Below are 16,185 nucleotides of genomic sequence, written 5' to 3' on the forward strand. Positions count from 1 at the left end.
AGGGGGAAATTGGAATGAAAAATTCAATCCCTCCTCTGAGTGCTTTGCAGAGAAAATTCAAGATACATTGCCTTGGTGAAGAAAAGAAACATGAACATGACTGTGTAGTTTATAGAGCAGGGCAGTTGTTCAGGTAGTAATTATTCTGATGCTTTCTGAAATGATTGCTTAGTATTAAATTCCACTCCAGAGCCGAGTACATAAAATTCAGAGGTCACAACTGTCATTGACTGAGTTTATTTTTGGAGCTACTGCTAAATATAGTGTGTTTGCAAACTTGTTTTGCCTAAATGGAGACATTTATGTACAGTAATACACTTGAAAACACAGAGTTTTGTGGGAAGGAATTGACACACTGAATACTTAGGTTTATGCTAGGTGACAATGCCTGCTACAAATTCTGCAAGGCTTGCCAGGGTACATTTGACAGTCATCCTTATCAGCTTTTCCTCCCAATCAAATAAAATCACCCTCTGACTGGTATGATGCTGATGACCTAAATTCTAGTTCTAGTGAGGGCTGTTGAAAAAGAGGGAAATGGATTGAGGACTGAGAACTAGGTGTTTACAAAGAGACATCGCCTGGCAGCACACTGTACATTTTAAATATTTCTTTGTACTGTGAAAATGGCATTCAGTAGGGGTGCCCAGATAGCTTTCTGTTTTATGGGAAATCAATCGAGGGTTGCTCATCCATATTCCAAACGAAAAAAAAATTCCAATAAACAAGAGTGTTATATCACAAAATAAAAATAAATTCTGCTAGACCTTTTCAAAACAGAAATCTCAGCTTTTCTTGCCCATTATGCAAGTTTAGTGTGGTTTAGATCAATATTTTGTATGTAGTATAATACCCCTCCTTCTTTGAACAGGATTGATGTTAGGAAGGGAAGGCAGAAAGATTTTATTGCTGCCTAACTGGTATTGATTTCATAACTGCTGAATTTACAGCAAAAGAGACTTTGGTGAAGGAAGACATTTTTATTTCACGCAGCATATTCCCTAGGGAGAACACAGCAAAAAGAGGGCAAAGAAGGATTCGGGGAAGCTGGTTAGCACAGATCATAAAACCCAAAGAAATCATAGGGAGAGAATTCAGGAAGGCTGACATGGCCACTTCAGAGGAAGGATCAGCCAGATCTATGTCTTTCCTGGCGGATGATTCTCTGAGCTCCTCTTAAAAATCTCCCATGACAGAGAGACTAAAATCTCCCTAGATGATCTGTCCTCATGCTTAAATAACCTTATAGTCAGAAGGCTTTCACTGACATCTAACTTAGATGTTTGTGGCTTTAGTTCTACAGCAGTCTTTTCCCTTTGACTTGTTTCACACAAAGAGTTATGAATTCTCTGAGTTTGCTATTTTCTGCTGTATTCCTCTTTCAGCAGGTATCCGGATAGCTGGCATCTCCATTACTCCCAACTTCTGATGATTCTTCTGGTTGCTCAGACTAAACTTTTTCTCTTGATCTTTCTGGGTTGGTAGTCTAACGTAGAGTGAAAGAGAAACTGTGGCATATGTTCATATCATTAAACTTCTCTTGTCATCTTTAAAGGGAGACCTTATAGCAGCCTTCCAGTACCTGAAGGAGGCCTACATTGTGCTTTTAGTTCATGCTGTTTATTCCCAATATCCCTTGCATTGGAATATAGACATGAACATACAAAGATGTAATTTTGAGCCATCATACTGCTGTTGACAATGGACTTGGACCTAAAGTGTGTTCTCTGAGCAAATATGTGTTGGTGTCTCCTTGTACCATGCAGGAATTTAGGAGGATAGTGCCAGGTAGGTAGGTGCGTATCACCTGTTTCTGTGCCTATGAAAAAAAGGCCTGTTTGAAATACAAATAGTACTATTAGACCATGCTCAAATATTATAGTGGAAATAATAACTGCAACAATTTGTAATTTAATAAAATTTATAGTTTGTGCTTTAAAACTATCAATCAAAATGTAGTTTTACTTGCTTATAGCTTAGACTTTCTTACAAATTTTTCACTTAAAAGTATGGATATTCAGCTCTAAGCCAATTTCCCATAAAGCTTCAAGGGATCTAAGCGCTTATATCAATGATTCTTATGCACCTAAGTTAGGAGGCCTACAGATAGATACAGCAGATCCGTTGATTATGTTGAATAGAAGAAATATAATTTCTTCTTGGAATGGGTGAGGTTAGATGGATGGGATTCCTCCTTAATGTGGATAGAAGTACTTGAAAATATGTACTAGGAATCTACAGGCCTTTTGGGATTCAATGGGATTTGGGCAAGTAAGTTACCTTAAATGTGCAATTCTTAGGATATAAACAGTGCCATTGCTAATCTGCAGTACAAGATACTTTATAAAAAGCTGATGACGTGATCATGATGTGTGCAAGATCCAGAATCACCTTCTTTTCCTCAGTGCTCAATGTAACAGAACAAGTTTTTCTTGTATGAAGATCAACCTTTTAATCTTAGAGAACTGGCTGAATGGCAGAACTCAGAGGGTTGTCATCAGCGGCGCTGAGTCTAGTTGGAGGCTGGTGACAAGTGGTGTCCCTCAGGGGTCAGTACTGGGCCCAGTCTTGTTTAACTTCTTCATCAACGACCTGGATGAAGAGTTAGAATGTACCCTCAGCAAGTTTGCTGATGACACCAAACTGGGAGATGTGGTAGACACACCGGAAGGCTGTGCTGCCATTCAGCGTGACCTGGATAGGCTGGAAAGCTGGGCAGAGAGGAACCTGATGAGGTTCAACAAGGGCAAGTGCAGGGTCCTGCACCTGGGGAGGAGCAACCTCATGCACCAGTACAGGCTTGGGGTGGACCTGCTGGAGAGCAGCTCTGCGGAGAGGGACCTGGGTGTCCTGGTGGACGACAGGTTAACCATGAGCCAGCAGTGTGCCCTGGCTGCCAAGAAAGCCAATGGGATCCTGGGGTGCATCAAGAAGAGTGTGGCCAGCAGGACAAGGGAGGTTCTCCTTCCCCTCTACACTGCCCTGGTGAGGCCTCATCTAGAGTACTGTGTCCAGTTCTGGGCTCCCCAGTTCAAGAAGGATGAAGAGCTACTGGAGAGAGTCCAGCGGAGGGCTACAAGGATGGTGAGGGGACTGGAGCATCTCCCCTACGAGGAGAGGTTGAGGGAACTGGGCTTGTTCAGCCTGAAGAAGAGAAGGCTGCGAGGGGACCTTATAAATGCCTACAAATATCTGAAGGGTGGGTGTCAGGAGGATGGGGCCAAGCTCTTTTCAGTGGTGCCCAGTGACAGGACAAGGGGCAATGGGCACAAACTGAGGCACAGGAAGTTCCGTCTGAACATGAGGAGGAACTTCTTCCCTCTGAGGGTGACGGAGCCCTGGAACAGGCTGCCCAGGGAGGTTGTGGAGTCTCCTTCTCTGGAGATATTCAAGACCTGCCTGGACAAGATCCTGTGCAGCCTACTGTAGGTGACCCTGCTTCGGCAGGGGGGTTGGACTAGATGACCCACAGAGGTCCCTTCCAACCCCTACTATTCTGTGATTCTGTGATTCTGTGATTCTGTGATTCTTCAAACTTTGTACTAAAATTATTTTTTTGTTTTCAAATGCTCAGTTTTGGGTAAGGGAAAGGTATCATCAGACAAAGTTGTGTCCCAGAGAATAACTCTCTACAGTATTTCTGTGGCTACCAATACAACCATTAACAAAGGGAAGGGGAGCCTTAGGCAAAGAAAATTGTCTTTCTTAATCAAGGGAGATGTTTTGGGGTAATTCACTGCTTCCATGGTTGTGCATTGTGGTATAATTTCAGACTTTGATACAAAGCTTGATAAAACAGGGTCCTGCGGACCACAGGTTGCTTTGGATCAAACTAAAACCAGAGTTACAGCTTCTCAAACCATGCCAGCTGTTTGCTAGGAAATACTCTAGCTGTGTTTCTTTCATTCTAAGATGCTTTGTAAATCTGTGATCCAGAGCCCACTGACCTCAAATCCAGAAAAAAAAAAAAAAGAAAAAATCTGGAGGAATTTTCCTATTCCGTAGACTCACCTGACAGGGTAGCACTTTACTATAAACCCAGCCAAGATAATGAACAAACTTTCCTCCCATATCTAAAATTCAAAGTTCCACACCTTCTGTTCTTGAGAGAGTTTGTGTTTGTTGTTCTTGGGTTTAGTCAGTCTCTGAAAATGACTGTCAATCTGTCATTCTTTAATTAACATTAGTTGCCAAAAACTGAAGTATCTTTGGATGTTGCACGTTAGCAACTGGAGAAAGAATTTCAACAGCTATGAAAGCAGGAGGATTATTCTTTCAAGGAAATTAGGTATCTGGGGAAAGTGATCAATTTTGTGATTGATACTAATACTGCTGTGAAGACATTTGGATTCATTGTATCTCTCTTAGATACAAACATTATATGACAAACTAATAAAACAGTACTGACTTGAAAATTAAAAATCTGTCCCACAGTAGTTCCTGTGATTTGCAATTTCATTCCATCTCAAACTAAGAGGTGGTGTTTTTTTGCAGGTCATATTGTAAAATATTTAATTTATACTAATCTACGTTGTTCTGACTTTCTTAATATGTTCTATAATATATCTTCAATGTCAGAATGATACAACAGGGATAAACTCAAAGCATTTTAATTACATCAAAGTGTGAAAATTAAGGAAATTACTCTGTGATTGCTAAATGTTTTTATTGCATGGAATCAGCATTTTCAGATGGAAAATTGTGCCTTTGCAGGATATTTTGATCATATATTATTATTTTGACATGTTATTATGGAGAAACTTTTTCTCTTGTAGTGCTATAAAAACATTTCCATAACTGGAATGCTAGCCAATTATGGAGGCTGTTATACACACTGATATTCTTGAACTTCCTATGTGAGTTCTGAAGAAATAGACCTTGTCTATTCTTTAAGCAACACTCACAGGGAATAGGAATGTGTAAATAAAAAAAAAATTATATTGCATTTCTTATTTATGGGACCTTTTAAAGATCAGTATTTGTCTTAAAATTGAGGATTCTTACAGTGGGGATCCAATCACAAAGGATGAAATCTATCCATGATCATATTAATAGATTTTATATTGCTTTTTATCTGTTGATAGCACGCTGCTATCACTCCTCCACTTTTAGAAAGAGGGAAGCTAAGGCACATCTGAATACCATGAGTGACTTGGCTTTGTCGTCACTTCTTGAGCCTTTCATTCCACCAGCATTCTGAAAGATGCTGGTGTGTGTTTAATACTATATTTTTCCTTTCTTTCACTGGTGTATATATACATAAAAAAGAAAAATGTAATTTTCTCCTTTGTGGTGAAGGTGGAACTAAGCCAAGGGGCATAATGCCACTGAGCTTGACAGAGTTGTAGGTCCTAATGCAGACAGATACTATTACTATCATGCACTCTGATGTAACCGTACGATTATATTTTGCACTGTCACAAGGGTATTTTTTTATCTTTTTGCCATACCTATTGAAAAGCCATCCAATCTTAAAGAAAAAAACACCTGAAGATGGAGATTTTAACCTTTCATTATTCTATTGCAGTAATATTTGGATCAAGAGAGGATTAGGCCAATGACCAGGCAGATGCTGTGTGTTATTTCTCAGAGTGCATAATGTCACTATAGCATAATCTGTATAGAGAGTACAAGTGGCACTAGATTTTTTTTTAGGATTGTATTTCAAACCTGTGTGTAAGTACGGTATTTGGAGATATCAGAGTGGAAATGTCAGGTGCCTTCATTACTAGCACCTCGAGCAAGATAAAGAGGAACTTGTCCTAGCATGTAGTCCAAAGAGGACCTGCTACAGCTCTGAACCTGATATACTTTCACCTCCGAAACACAATCAGTCCCTCCAAAGTGTACCTGTGTACCTCTGTAATACACCACTGCTAGTCACAGCCACAGGGTTTCTGCAGAGTGTGGAAGTTCTCTGGAGGGAGAAGTACGGGCATGGGATGCGAAGAGGTAGGGCACAGGCTGACACTATAAACAACTCAGTAATGGTTGGTTAAAGAAATGCAGACTGACACCTGGACAAAGCAGACTTTAGGGGTAACAAAAAGTGCAAAGAAATATTATCTAACATATGTAAAAGCACCAAATACCGTAAATTCAGATGTAACATGAAGCTGGAAACAGATGAAGAAAATAAAAGGTGTAAAAGCATGTTAGAAAACAGATAAAAATGACCAAAAGTAACTCCTAGAGGGAGGAAGAAGAAACCATCTACATGAATGTCATATTCCTCCTGGCAATGGACTCCAGAGGCTGATGACTCTCTGTCTACACTCTCTGGCAACATGAATCTACTAATTTTAAGACCAGGGGATCAGCAGAAGGGTGACCATAACCTCAGGAAAAGAGGGATTAAAACTAAGTGTGTTTGTTACAATTTAAATAGTAATATTGCCATTATCAAGATTTCTAAGTGTATTACTATATGTTCTTTCTTTTTCTGTGTTAAATATATCTAGACTGATAATGATTCTTGAATCTAACGGTTAAGATTTCATTTATCCTAAGAATATAATTTTGGTTTTATATATAAGGTGTGTTTCTCTTTGCCCATAAACAAGATTTTGAGTGTAACAGAAGGAAACCTCTATGGGATCAGCATGTGTATTAGATTATTATTTGTGACATAGATTTCCAGACTGTTTGCTTCTGATAGTACATAAATCTCAGTTTACTGACACCCTGCAGCTCTGACTTGGTGTTTAGCTGTGATTTATCCCACTAACATACTGGCAGAAATATTCCTTTATTTTAGCTCATTTTTATAGACATTTTTATAACCAATCCCTTTAATAATTCAGATCAATTGCTTATCCTCTTTCTAGGATGTTGCCAAAATAAGAAACAAACATTTTTACTAGAAGTATGATTGAAGAGTGGAACAGGTTGCCTGCAGATGATGTGGAGTCCCCATCCTTGGAGATATTAAAAACCCAATTGGACATGGCCCTGAGCAACCTGCTCTACTTGACCTTACTCTAGATAGGGGACATTGGACGAGTTGATCTCCAGAGGTGCCTTCTTACCTCAGCTCTTCTGTGATTCTGTGATTTTGGCTGGTACTACAAGAAATGCCACAGTAATATGTCATGATTCTGCTTCCTTGCTTACTGTTTCTAGACAACGTAAACTCGGTCCTGGGTTGAGACATGCCAAATTATATTATTTTATTTCTCTGGGACACAAGTTTTGCAAGACCAAAGCTCCTTCTAACAGCCTCTGGCTTCAGTGAGAGTACAGATTACTCAGCACCTTGATGGTACCCCGCAAGATCAAATTAACTGGCAGATGACTGCATTCTTATTCCATTTGGCGTGTGACTCTAGTCGTGTGATAAGTGTTTTTTCTTTTATATATATCTGTTAAGAATGATGGAATGAGTCTTGTAGATAAGAGCTTGCAAGAGCAGGGAATGTATTATTTAGGGAAACTGCAATTTTTATCAACAGAAGTCACTAGGAACAGGTTAGACATGTAAATGGTTCTGATGGAGCCTGGGATTAGACTAGGTAACCTCTTCAGACCCCTTCCTGCCTTTTTAGTAATTTGTCCACATAGGGAAGCTGAAGTATAGCACCTGGAGGCAAAATGTGTCTATCTGAAGCTACCCATTATTTGGTAGTGTTCTCACCTGTGTGCATCTTCTTGGGGTTTGCTAAGATGTGAAACTCATTTTTCAGCCTTTCCCTTAATCCGAGCATTTATAAGGCTAAAATGTGCAGGAATTTAGTTATTTTAGAGTTCTAACCCTTTACCACACTTCAACAACACATTGAACTGTTACTAGAGAAGGGATCAGACAAAGAAAGAAAATAAAATGATTACATGAGCCTCTTTTCATAAAAATCTGAGCTAAAAATTTTTCTTTGCCTTCCCTTGCCTTGAAACACATGATGGGGTGTGTAAGGGCTGGGATAATAGAAGCTATCCAAATCAGCACGGGTGTTCTTAATAGCATGCAAATGTGAGGGAAGAAACATGCTGTTTGAAGTCCCACAAGGCAGGTTTGATTAATACAGCCATGCCAGTGTCCTGCTAAATGTTACTTAAAACTAGCAACGATTTTTAAAAGATGTTTGGCTGTTGCTTTTTTGATTGCCCTTATAGGTATACCAGTCTTAATACCTCCTAGTCTTTGTGTTCTCAGTGTTTTTTCTAGATGAAGATTCTTCCCTTCTGGTTGCTGCAGACTTCTAGTAGTTCAAAAGTTTGAACTCCACTAGGCTAGTGTAGTTCAAAACCTTCCCAAATGTCATCTAGCAAACTTTGTTTAGATTTAAACAATAAAAGCACATCCACAAAGAGCTCCAAAGTGCAAGTCAATTTACCATAAGATACTAATGACAATCCCATAGCAATGAATCGTCATTTGCAAATAATGTGTTGACTCAGCTATCCAGCAATGTGCAATAATCACATAAAGGTAACACATTGACTTAACCAGTCGTTAATTTAAACCCATTTTCAATTTGTAGTCTCACTTCAGACCAGGTCAAACGAGTGATTATGGCAACCCAGCAGAGTGGTCATGAAATGCTATTACATCCAAAGGAGAAAAAGGAGTTGGAGTAACTAAAATCATAGAATCATGGGTTGGAAGAGACCTCTAAGATCATCAAGTCCAACCATCCACCCAACAACACCACCATTCCTACTCAACCATATCCTGAAGTGCCACATCTACACGTTTTTTAACACCTCCAGGGATGGTGACTCAACCACCTCCCTGGGCAGCCTATTCCAATGCCTGATCACTATGGAGCAGCTGGATCCAGCCATTGGATAAAATTATATGTAGGGAAATAATGTCTCATTATTCTTTTCCAATAATATAAAATACAAATGCTTAAAATCAAAATGGACCTCTGATGGTGTATTTCTAGAAGGCAGTGATGCAGAACCATAGCTCATGTGTCCTAGTGACAAGGATGCCCTTAAGGTTTACACTGAGTATTTGTGGCAGCAAATAGTCAGTGAAACAGGCAGCAGGTTACACCATGATTAAAACAGTCTGTTTGCCTGGAACATCTGTTCAAGCAGTGCAATATCCATTTCTGCCTCCAAAAGTGATTTCTAGCATGACTCTTTTGTAATTTCTATTAATATTGCAGAATGGAGAAGATTGATACTGATTCACTCACCAGCTCAGTTAATTTTTCTTTAAGTATGGATTCCTATTAGGAATGTGCCCATGCAATGTAATAAAACTTTCTCATACCATTTGCAATCAGGTCTCAGTGCATATATTTTCTCCAGCATCTCCCTCTTAATAATAATTGTCAGAAGAAGTGGAGGACATAAATGAATATTGGATGATTCACTGGCCTCCTGATATTTCTGTCCCTTGTGGTACAGGAAAGCCTGAAAGCTCAAGAAGAGCAATAGTTACTGGTATGAAAGGAGTGAATTCATCGATATTGTAGGCTCAGTATTCTTTTCTAATATGTAGAAACGGAGAAGGAAGAAAGAAGCAGCTAAAAAGTCTCTTTTATTGCCCTGTAGATTTGCTCCTGTCAGCCCTGGTCACACATCTCTTGCTTGCTACACTGGTCTCCATCTGTGTCCTCCAGTTGTTTAGATACTTTAATGTGACCTTTTCTATGATACGTAATACATAGGAGAATTCAGCATAACCCCTCCAAAATGTGATGCTTTTCTTTTATCGTGTCCCCTCTCCTGTGAAAATCAGTTTTCCTGTGCTCTTCTTTGGTATTTATGACAAAGACCTTTGTAAAGTCAGTTACTACTGGTCAACTCCCAGGAGCTAAAAAGAAAACAGAGGGTTATAGCTGCTCCTGTGTGATTGGCATTGTCAAACACTGAGCTTTTGCCACTGTATCATTTTGCCCCTTTGGATTTATTTTAATAACCACTTAATCTCTACTGAAAGATTCATTCCAACACGTTTACGGATACAGAAGCCAAATTTTCCGGTCTATTACTCTCATCTCTTCCTTCTTTAACTTTGGCACCACACTTAGATTTCCACTGGTCTTCTGGTGACATCTCTGATTTTAATGACTTTTTGATCTATGCCAGAGAATATGCTGACTCCCATAGTGAATCCCATCAGGTCCTGCAGATGCTGATTTGATGTTTACTTGTTCCACTAATAAGCCTTGTAGTTTGGATGTGATCCTGGCTTTCTATTCCCAGAGCAGTCATCGCCTTCTGCTCTGTCTGATCTGTTATGGTAATGTAGCTTGTGACTAGCACAAACCAAAAGAGTGGTGATTTTGCCTTCAGGGGACACAATAGATTTATCAAACCACTGTTCTGTGCTCAGTAGTGTCTGATACAGTTACATCTGTTCAATAAATCAATAAATCATAAATCTAGAACTATCACTAGGACAAAGGCATTTTTTCCTGGAAGCATGAGATTTAATTACCTCAGCATATGTAATTCCAGCTTTTATTACTAGCAAAAAAAAAAAATGTATCACCTGAACAACTGAACCTCAGTGCTTGACTCTGTGACTACCGACAAGAGCAGACTCTTTGCCTTGCATGTGTTTTACTGTGATATTGTTGAATACAGGAAAAGTGCAAGAGCATCATCAGATTAACAAAAAATATAGTTTGAAAGGACACCCATCCTCAGCTGAGATGTGATAATAGGTCATGAACGTCCAGCTGACCCACTACCATATGCAGCAGAGACATATTAACTTAAACCAGTGAATGTGGAAAAGCTGATTTGCTGCTGTTATAGGCATGTGTGAGAGCCCCAGGAGGTTTTTTCTTCAGTTCTCTGCATCCCATGGTCCTTCCAGGTCAATAGAAAGCCCTGGTGGATATTCAATCCATAAATGAATTAGCTCGTAATTGCTTAGTTGGAGAAGAGGAGGCTGAGGAGGGACCTTATTGCTCTCTACAACTACCTGAAAGGAGGTTGTAGTGAGGCAGTTGTTGGTCTCTTCTCCCAAGTAACTAGCAATAGGACGAGAGGCAATGGCCTCAAGCTGCGTCAGGGGAGGTTTAGATTAGATATTAGGAAAAATTTCTTTACTGAAAGAGTGGTCAGACATTGGAACAGGCTGCCCAGGGAAGTGGTGGAATCCCCATCACTGGAGTTGTTTAAAAAATGTGTAGGTGTGGCAGTTCGGGACATGGTTTAGTAGGCATGGTGGTGTTGGGTGGATGGTTAGACTCGATGATCTTAGAGGTCTTTTCCAACCTACAATTCTATAATTCTATGTTTTTATGACATCTGCAGAGCCGTGATGGCATCCAGAAACCTTCATATCCTTGTCTAATTGATTAAACATGTTTTATTTTCCTGGTGGGAAGAGCAGAGATTCTCTTCTTGTGTCCTTGCAAGTAGTGCTGTTGTCTCCATTGTAATATTTGTCTGCCACTGCCCTCAAGACAAGGATGAAATGATTGATGAAAAAAGCACCTCACTTAGGAAAACTTTCCACTCATAAGAAATGCACGGTGTGTGGTACCCCCTGGGAACTAGCCATTCCCCTGTGTGGTGTAAATACAGTCCATAAAATGTGGTAGTGATACCTGGGAGCAACTGCCCTTGTGCAAGACAGCAGTTCCTCTCCCTCAGGAACTTGGTAGGAATAAAAAGCCATGAGACCCTTCTTCCCAGAGACCGTGGCCCATGGAAGCACTTGGCTGAACAGCCTAATGGTGTGTTGCTTCTGCAGGAGGCAGTGATGTTCCTGAGTTCCTGCAGATGCTTGAAATCCAAACTCTTTCACCTTATGGTATTTCACTGTTCAAAATAAAAGTGGTTCATGCCAGAGTGGCTCTATACCTTCTGAACTAAAGCTGAATTATATATAGGTGGTTCGGAAAGTGAAACAAAGAATGATGGAGTTCATTTATTCTTGCCTGGAACGAGTCAGGCAGACACTGTGGGAATGTCTTGCATAAAATGGAAGAGAAAAAAAGAGGCTGTAAAAATATGAGAATGAGTATAGGCCCATGTAAACAAATTTAAGAGCTCCTCCTCTGACTGTCTCAAATATTTGAAGAAGAAGCCATCCAGTGAAATGAAAATGAGGAACAAAGCTGATAAAATACAAAATTATCTACAATTATAGTTATCTACAAAATGTACAATTAGCCTGAAGAACTCATTGCCACAGAAAATTACACATCTCCACTATAGAAGAAGGGGTGTAATAGGGTTGCAATAATATATAGAGTTATTCTAATTAATGCTAACAGTACGGCTGACATAATTAATGTCCCAGGCTACAAGACTAAAGCCAGTCACAAACACAAGGGGAATGTGTTATCGTATGTGAAGGGTGCTTTATTCTACAACTGCCTTAAAAACTTAATTTTTTCCAGTGTACCTGCTCCTGATATGGGAGACAAGATACTAGGAGAACCTTAAACCTGATTAATAGGGCAGAAACCATGTTCATGTAAGAAGATCTCTGAAAACTAAGAAAAAACCCACCCAAGCTAGTTTAGTACTTGATGCTTCCTTCGCCACTTTCAGTTAAATACCAAGAACGTAAAGATATTTTTTAAGATCGGTCTTGAAAGTTGCAGAACCTTGTTTGTCTTTTGAACATTTACTTTGAGCCTTTTTGAGACTTTTCCTGTCCTTTTGTATTTATTTCTAAAGCACACAAATGCAGCCTTATAAAACTACCTTTCATGCTTCATGACTGTCCTGGTTTTGATTAAAACAGAAACAATTCTCTTTTAGTGAATTTTCCTTTCAGCTAAGTTCTTCTAAGTAACTGCATTTTTCTGAAGCTGGCTGCATATTTTACAGACTGCTCCAAAGCTGAGAACACCTAATATTTATAGTTTTACTGAACTAACAGCAGGAATGGAAGGCAGAAAAAGGCCCGTGTTTTTAATTATTACTATATCAGCCAAGGTCACTGGTAGACCTTTCAGGTTCCGCAGAGGAGGAGTCGTCAAGGCTCGTACTTGCAGGGAGGGGCAGACAGGACAGGTCACCCAATACTGACCAACGAGGTATTCCATACCATGCACGTCATACTCAGTTTAAAGCTGGGGATCGTGAGGGTTTCGCTCTCTTTGTCTGCGGCTGGCTTCTGAAGAGGACCCTGCTCCTTGTTCTACCTGTAATCCTGATCCAGATTCCGATCCGTTCATCCCTGAGTCCAGTTCCTCTCTACTGCTGAGGCCAGTCCAGGACTGCCTGGTGCTGCCCGGCAGCCCGGCACCCGTATCTGGGAAACTCAGTATGAGTTTTGTATATTTTGCTTTGTTTCTCCTATCATTATTTTTTTTAGTATTATTAATGTTATTAGTAAGCTGTTTTAATATGAAATTAGTAAGTCTCTCTCCCTTTTCCTCCTTTTTCCCTTCCTCTGTTGGGAGGACGCGGGTTAATAGAGAGCATCTGCCACTCAGTTTATTGCTGCCCTGCTCTAAACAGTAACAGTGATACTGCCATCAAAGGAATTACTCAATAGCATGTTTGTTTTTTTAAATTAGTATTTGTAAGATATTTAATGAATAAAATGCCAGATCTACTTATTTTTCTGCTTTTCAAAGAAGTTGTTGAAATATAGTTTGAATATAGGCCTGGAATAGTACGGTTTTCATTTCTACCAGCGTAATTCCCGTTCAAGTGTACTTGTCTCTTCTCTGCTATCTTTGTCTTCACTGTGTCATCAGTCCCAAATTTAAGCTTGGAATCAGTACTCGGGCAAAGTAGGTAGCTGCTGATAGCAAGATATTTTTGTCATAGAAATCACAAAATATTTTAGGTTAGAAGGTCATCTAGTCCAACCACCCATCCAAAGCAGGTCTAATTAGATGAGGTTGCCAGGGAGCATGTCCCGTTGAGCTGGAATACCTCTGAGGACTGAGATTTCATGACATCTTGATGCAATTTCTTCTAGCATTTGACTATCCTTATGGAAAAGATTTTTTCCTACTATCTAACTATGTTTCACTGAGCCTTCTCCCCTCCAGGCTGAGTAAGCACAGCTCTCTCAGCCTTTGCTTGTATGTTCTGTGCTCCAGCCTCCTGTTCAGCTTGGTGGTGGGAAGTGGAGGCTGCACTTGTTCCAGTATACCAATGTCTTTCTTGTACTGGGAAGTCCAAAACTGAGCACACTCTTTCAGATGTCCAGGTAATGAATAGAAGATTGTCTCATTTTTAGGCCAGGAACTGTCTTTACAAAGAACTCCAAGACATCATTCAAAATTTATGTGATCAAAAAGGTAAGTCAACCAACAGTACTTACCAGACTGGATATACCTTCTGTTGTCTTCCGTCATCAGTTCTCTTGATTGAATTACTGGTTAATGTATTCTCATTAGCACTCAGTTTTGCTGGAAGCAAATAAGGTCATGAAGCCATAGGTAAAAATGCTGAGGCTTTCAAAACAAGATAGATATTATACCACTTCATAGAGTAAAATCCTTAATCACCTCTATCATTTGTGGCAATAAGCCAACAGAGTTGTTCAAGAGCAGTGTTTTAATTTCAAAGACCTCATGTAAGACTTTTAGTATTAGTGCTCAGAACTGCCAACTTATGTGGAACTTACCTTTGTAGCATATTTGTTGGAGTTCATAGAATAGGCCAGTTAGGATTAAGTGAAGCACGAAGACAATTGGAATTAGCAAACTATAATGACTGTGAAGCAACTACACCTGTAGTTTGACCTCTCTATACATAACCAGGAATGACCGGGAGAAATAAAGTGGATGTTGCAAAAGAACAACTAAGAGGCAGCAAAGAAGGCGCTGAATTAAGCCAGTTGGAGGAAAGGTGCACTAACAAAAAGCAGGAATATTAGTCCGAGTTTATGTATCCTTATTGTTTCTCCTTTGTCATCTTTCTAGTTTGAGCAGATCTTAAGTCCATTTAAAGATAAATGATAATAATAATAATAATAATAATGATAGCAACGATGATAATTAAAAAAAATGACTGAAGCTTGAAGCAAAGTGGGTTGTTTATGCTCAAGACAATGACTCTACTCAGATTTTATATGAGTGGAGAATCTAGCTGCTTCATATCTAGAGTCTGGTGTACCTAAATTGTTAATTAAAAATTTGGGTTTATTCAGTAGAATTGAACAAAGCTTGGTGAACATATCTGGAAACAGCTTCTGTCACCAGCTTTAAAAATCCTAACATGAGAAAATGCAAGATGATCTGTCATATGATAAAGAATCAGGTGGTGGATTTCCAGGGAATGACGTAGCGAAAATAAAATTCAGTCAGAGCAGTCAAAGCAAGACAGTGTTCCTCTTCGTCACAGTGCTTTCATCAAGAATGACTACCTTGTCTCACAGCCAACCCAAAGCCCAGTGTAACTTCCTTTTCCCAGGTTATGATGTTTCTTTGCATGCATGAAAAAATGCAGTCAGGTGACACCTGACGCAACAGACACATCCTGTGGACACCTTTACATGCAAGTTGAACAACAATTCAGGTAATCAGGTGTCTAGAACAGCTTAGGAATTACCCCCATCTTGAGCCAGGGAGATGGACTTCACAAACTTTAAGAATTCTTTATGTATTTTCTTTGTTGCTGTCAGCAATTTTTTTTTTTTTTAAATAACGTCTTTAGGATGCTGCACAGACATTCACCAATCATCTTTAGACAGTTCTTGATGAAACTGATATATAGTTCTATGAAAAAATTTTGTTTGGATTTTGGAATTCATATGGATATATTATTTTCTACAGACCAACGTGACCCTTGAGTAGCAGTATGGTTTTATTACAGTTCATCAGCTGTAGTGTTTTAGCTTTTCTTCTTAATGATATTAATAATAGCATTAATATCAATATTGACGTAGTAGGTAGAATTCGTTTACGATAAAAATAACATTACATGCTTTCTTCAAATAATCCATGCCCTTTGCAGATATTGGGATTACTTTGGATAATTGAAAAGGTAAAGTTTATGGACTGATTGCATTCAGAACACATTATCTGTGAATTAATGACAAATCAGCTTTACTGGCAGACAGAAACTTTCAGAGCAAATAAAAATACTCACAGAACCGTGATTAAAAAATTAAGAAGATTGTCTAATAGGGTGATTTTTGAATTCTTTGTTGGCCTCCAACAGCTAAAGTTTGTAAATACTGTATTGTTGTTTAAATTGTTTGGAGTATAGTCAATAGCTGTTCATCTAGAATGAGGAGTGGAAAAAAGAAAGGCTGAAATCAAGTGAGTGGTCTGTTCTTTGTCATCTGACTGAAGTATG

The sequence above is a fragment of the Opisthocomus hoazin genome, chromosome 1, assembly GCF_030867145.1.
Source record: "Opisthocomus hoazin isolate bOpiHoa1 chromosome 1, bOpiHoa1.hap1, whole genome shotgun sequence".
NCBI lineage: Eukaryota > Metazoa > Chordata > Aves > Opisthocomiformes > Opisthocomidae > Opisthocomus > Opisthocomus hoazin.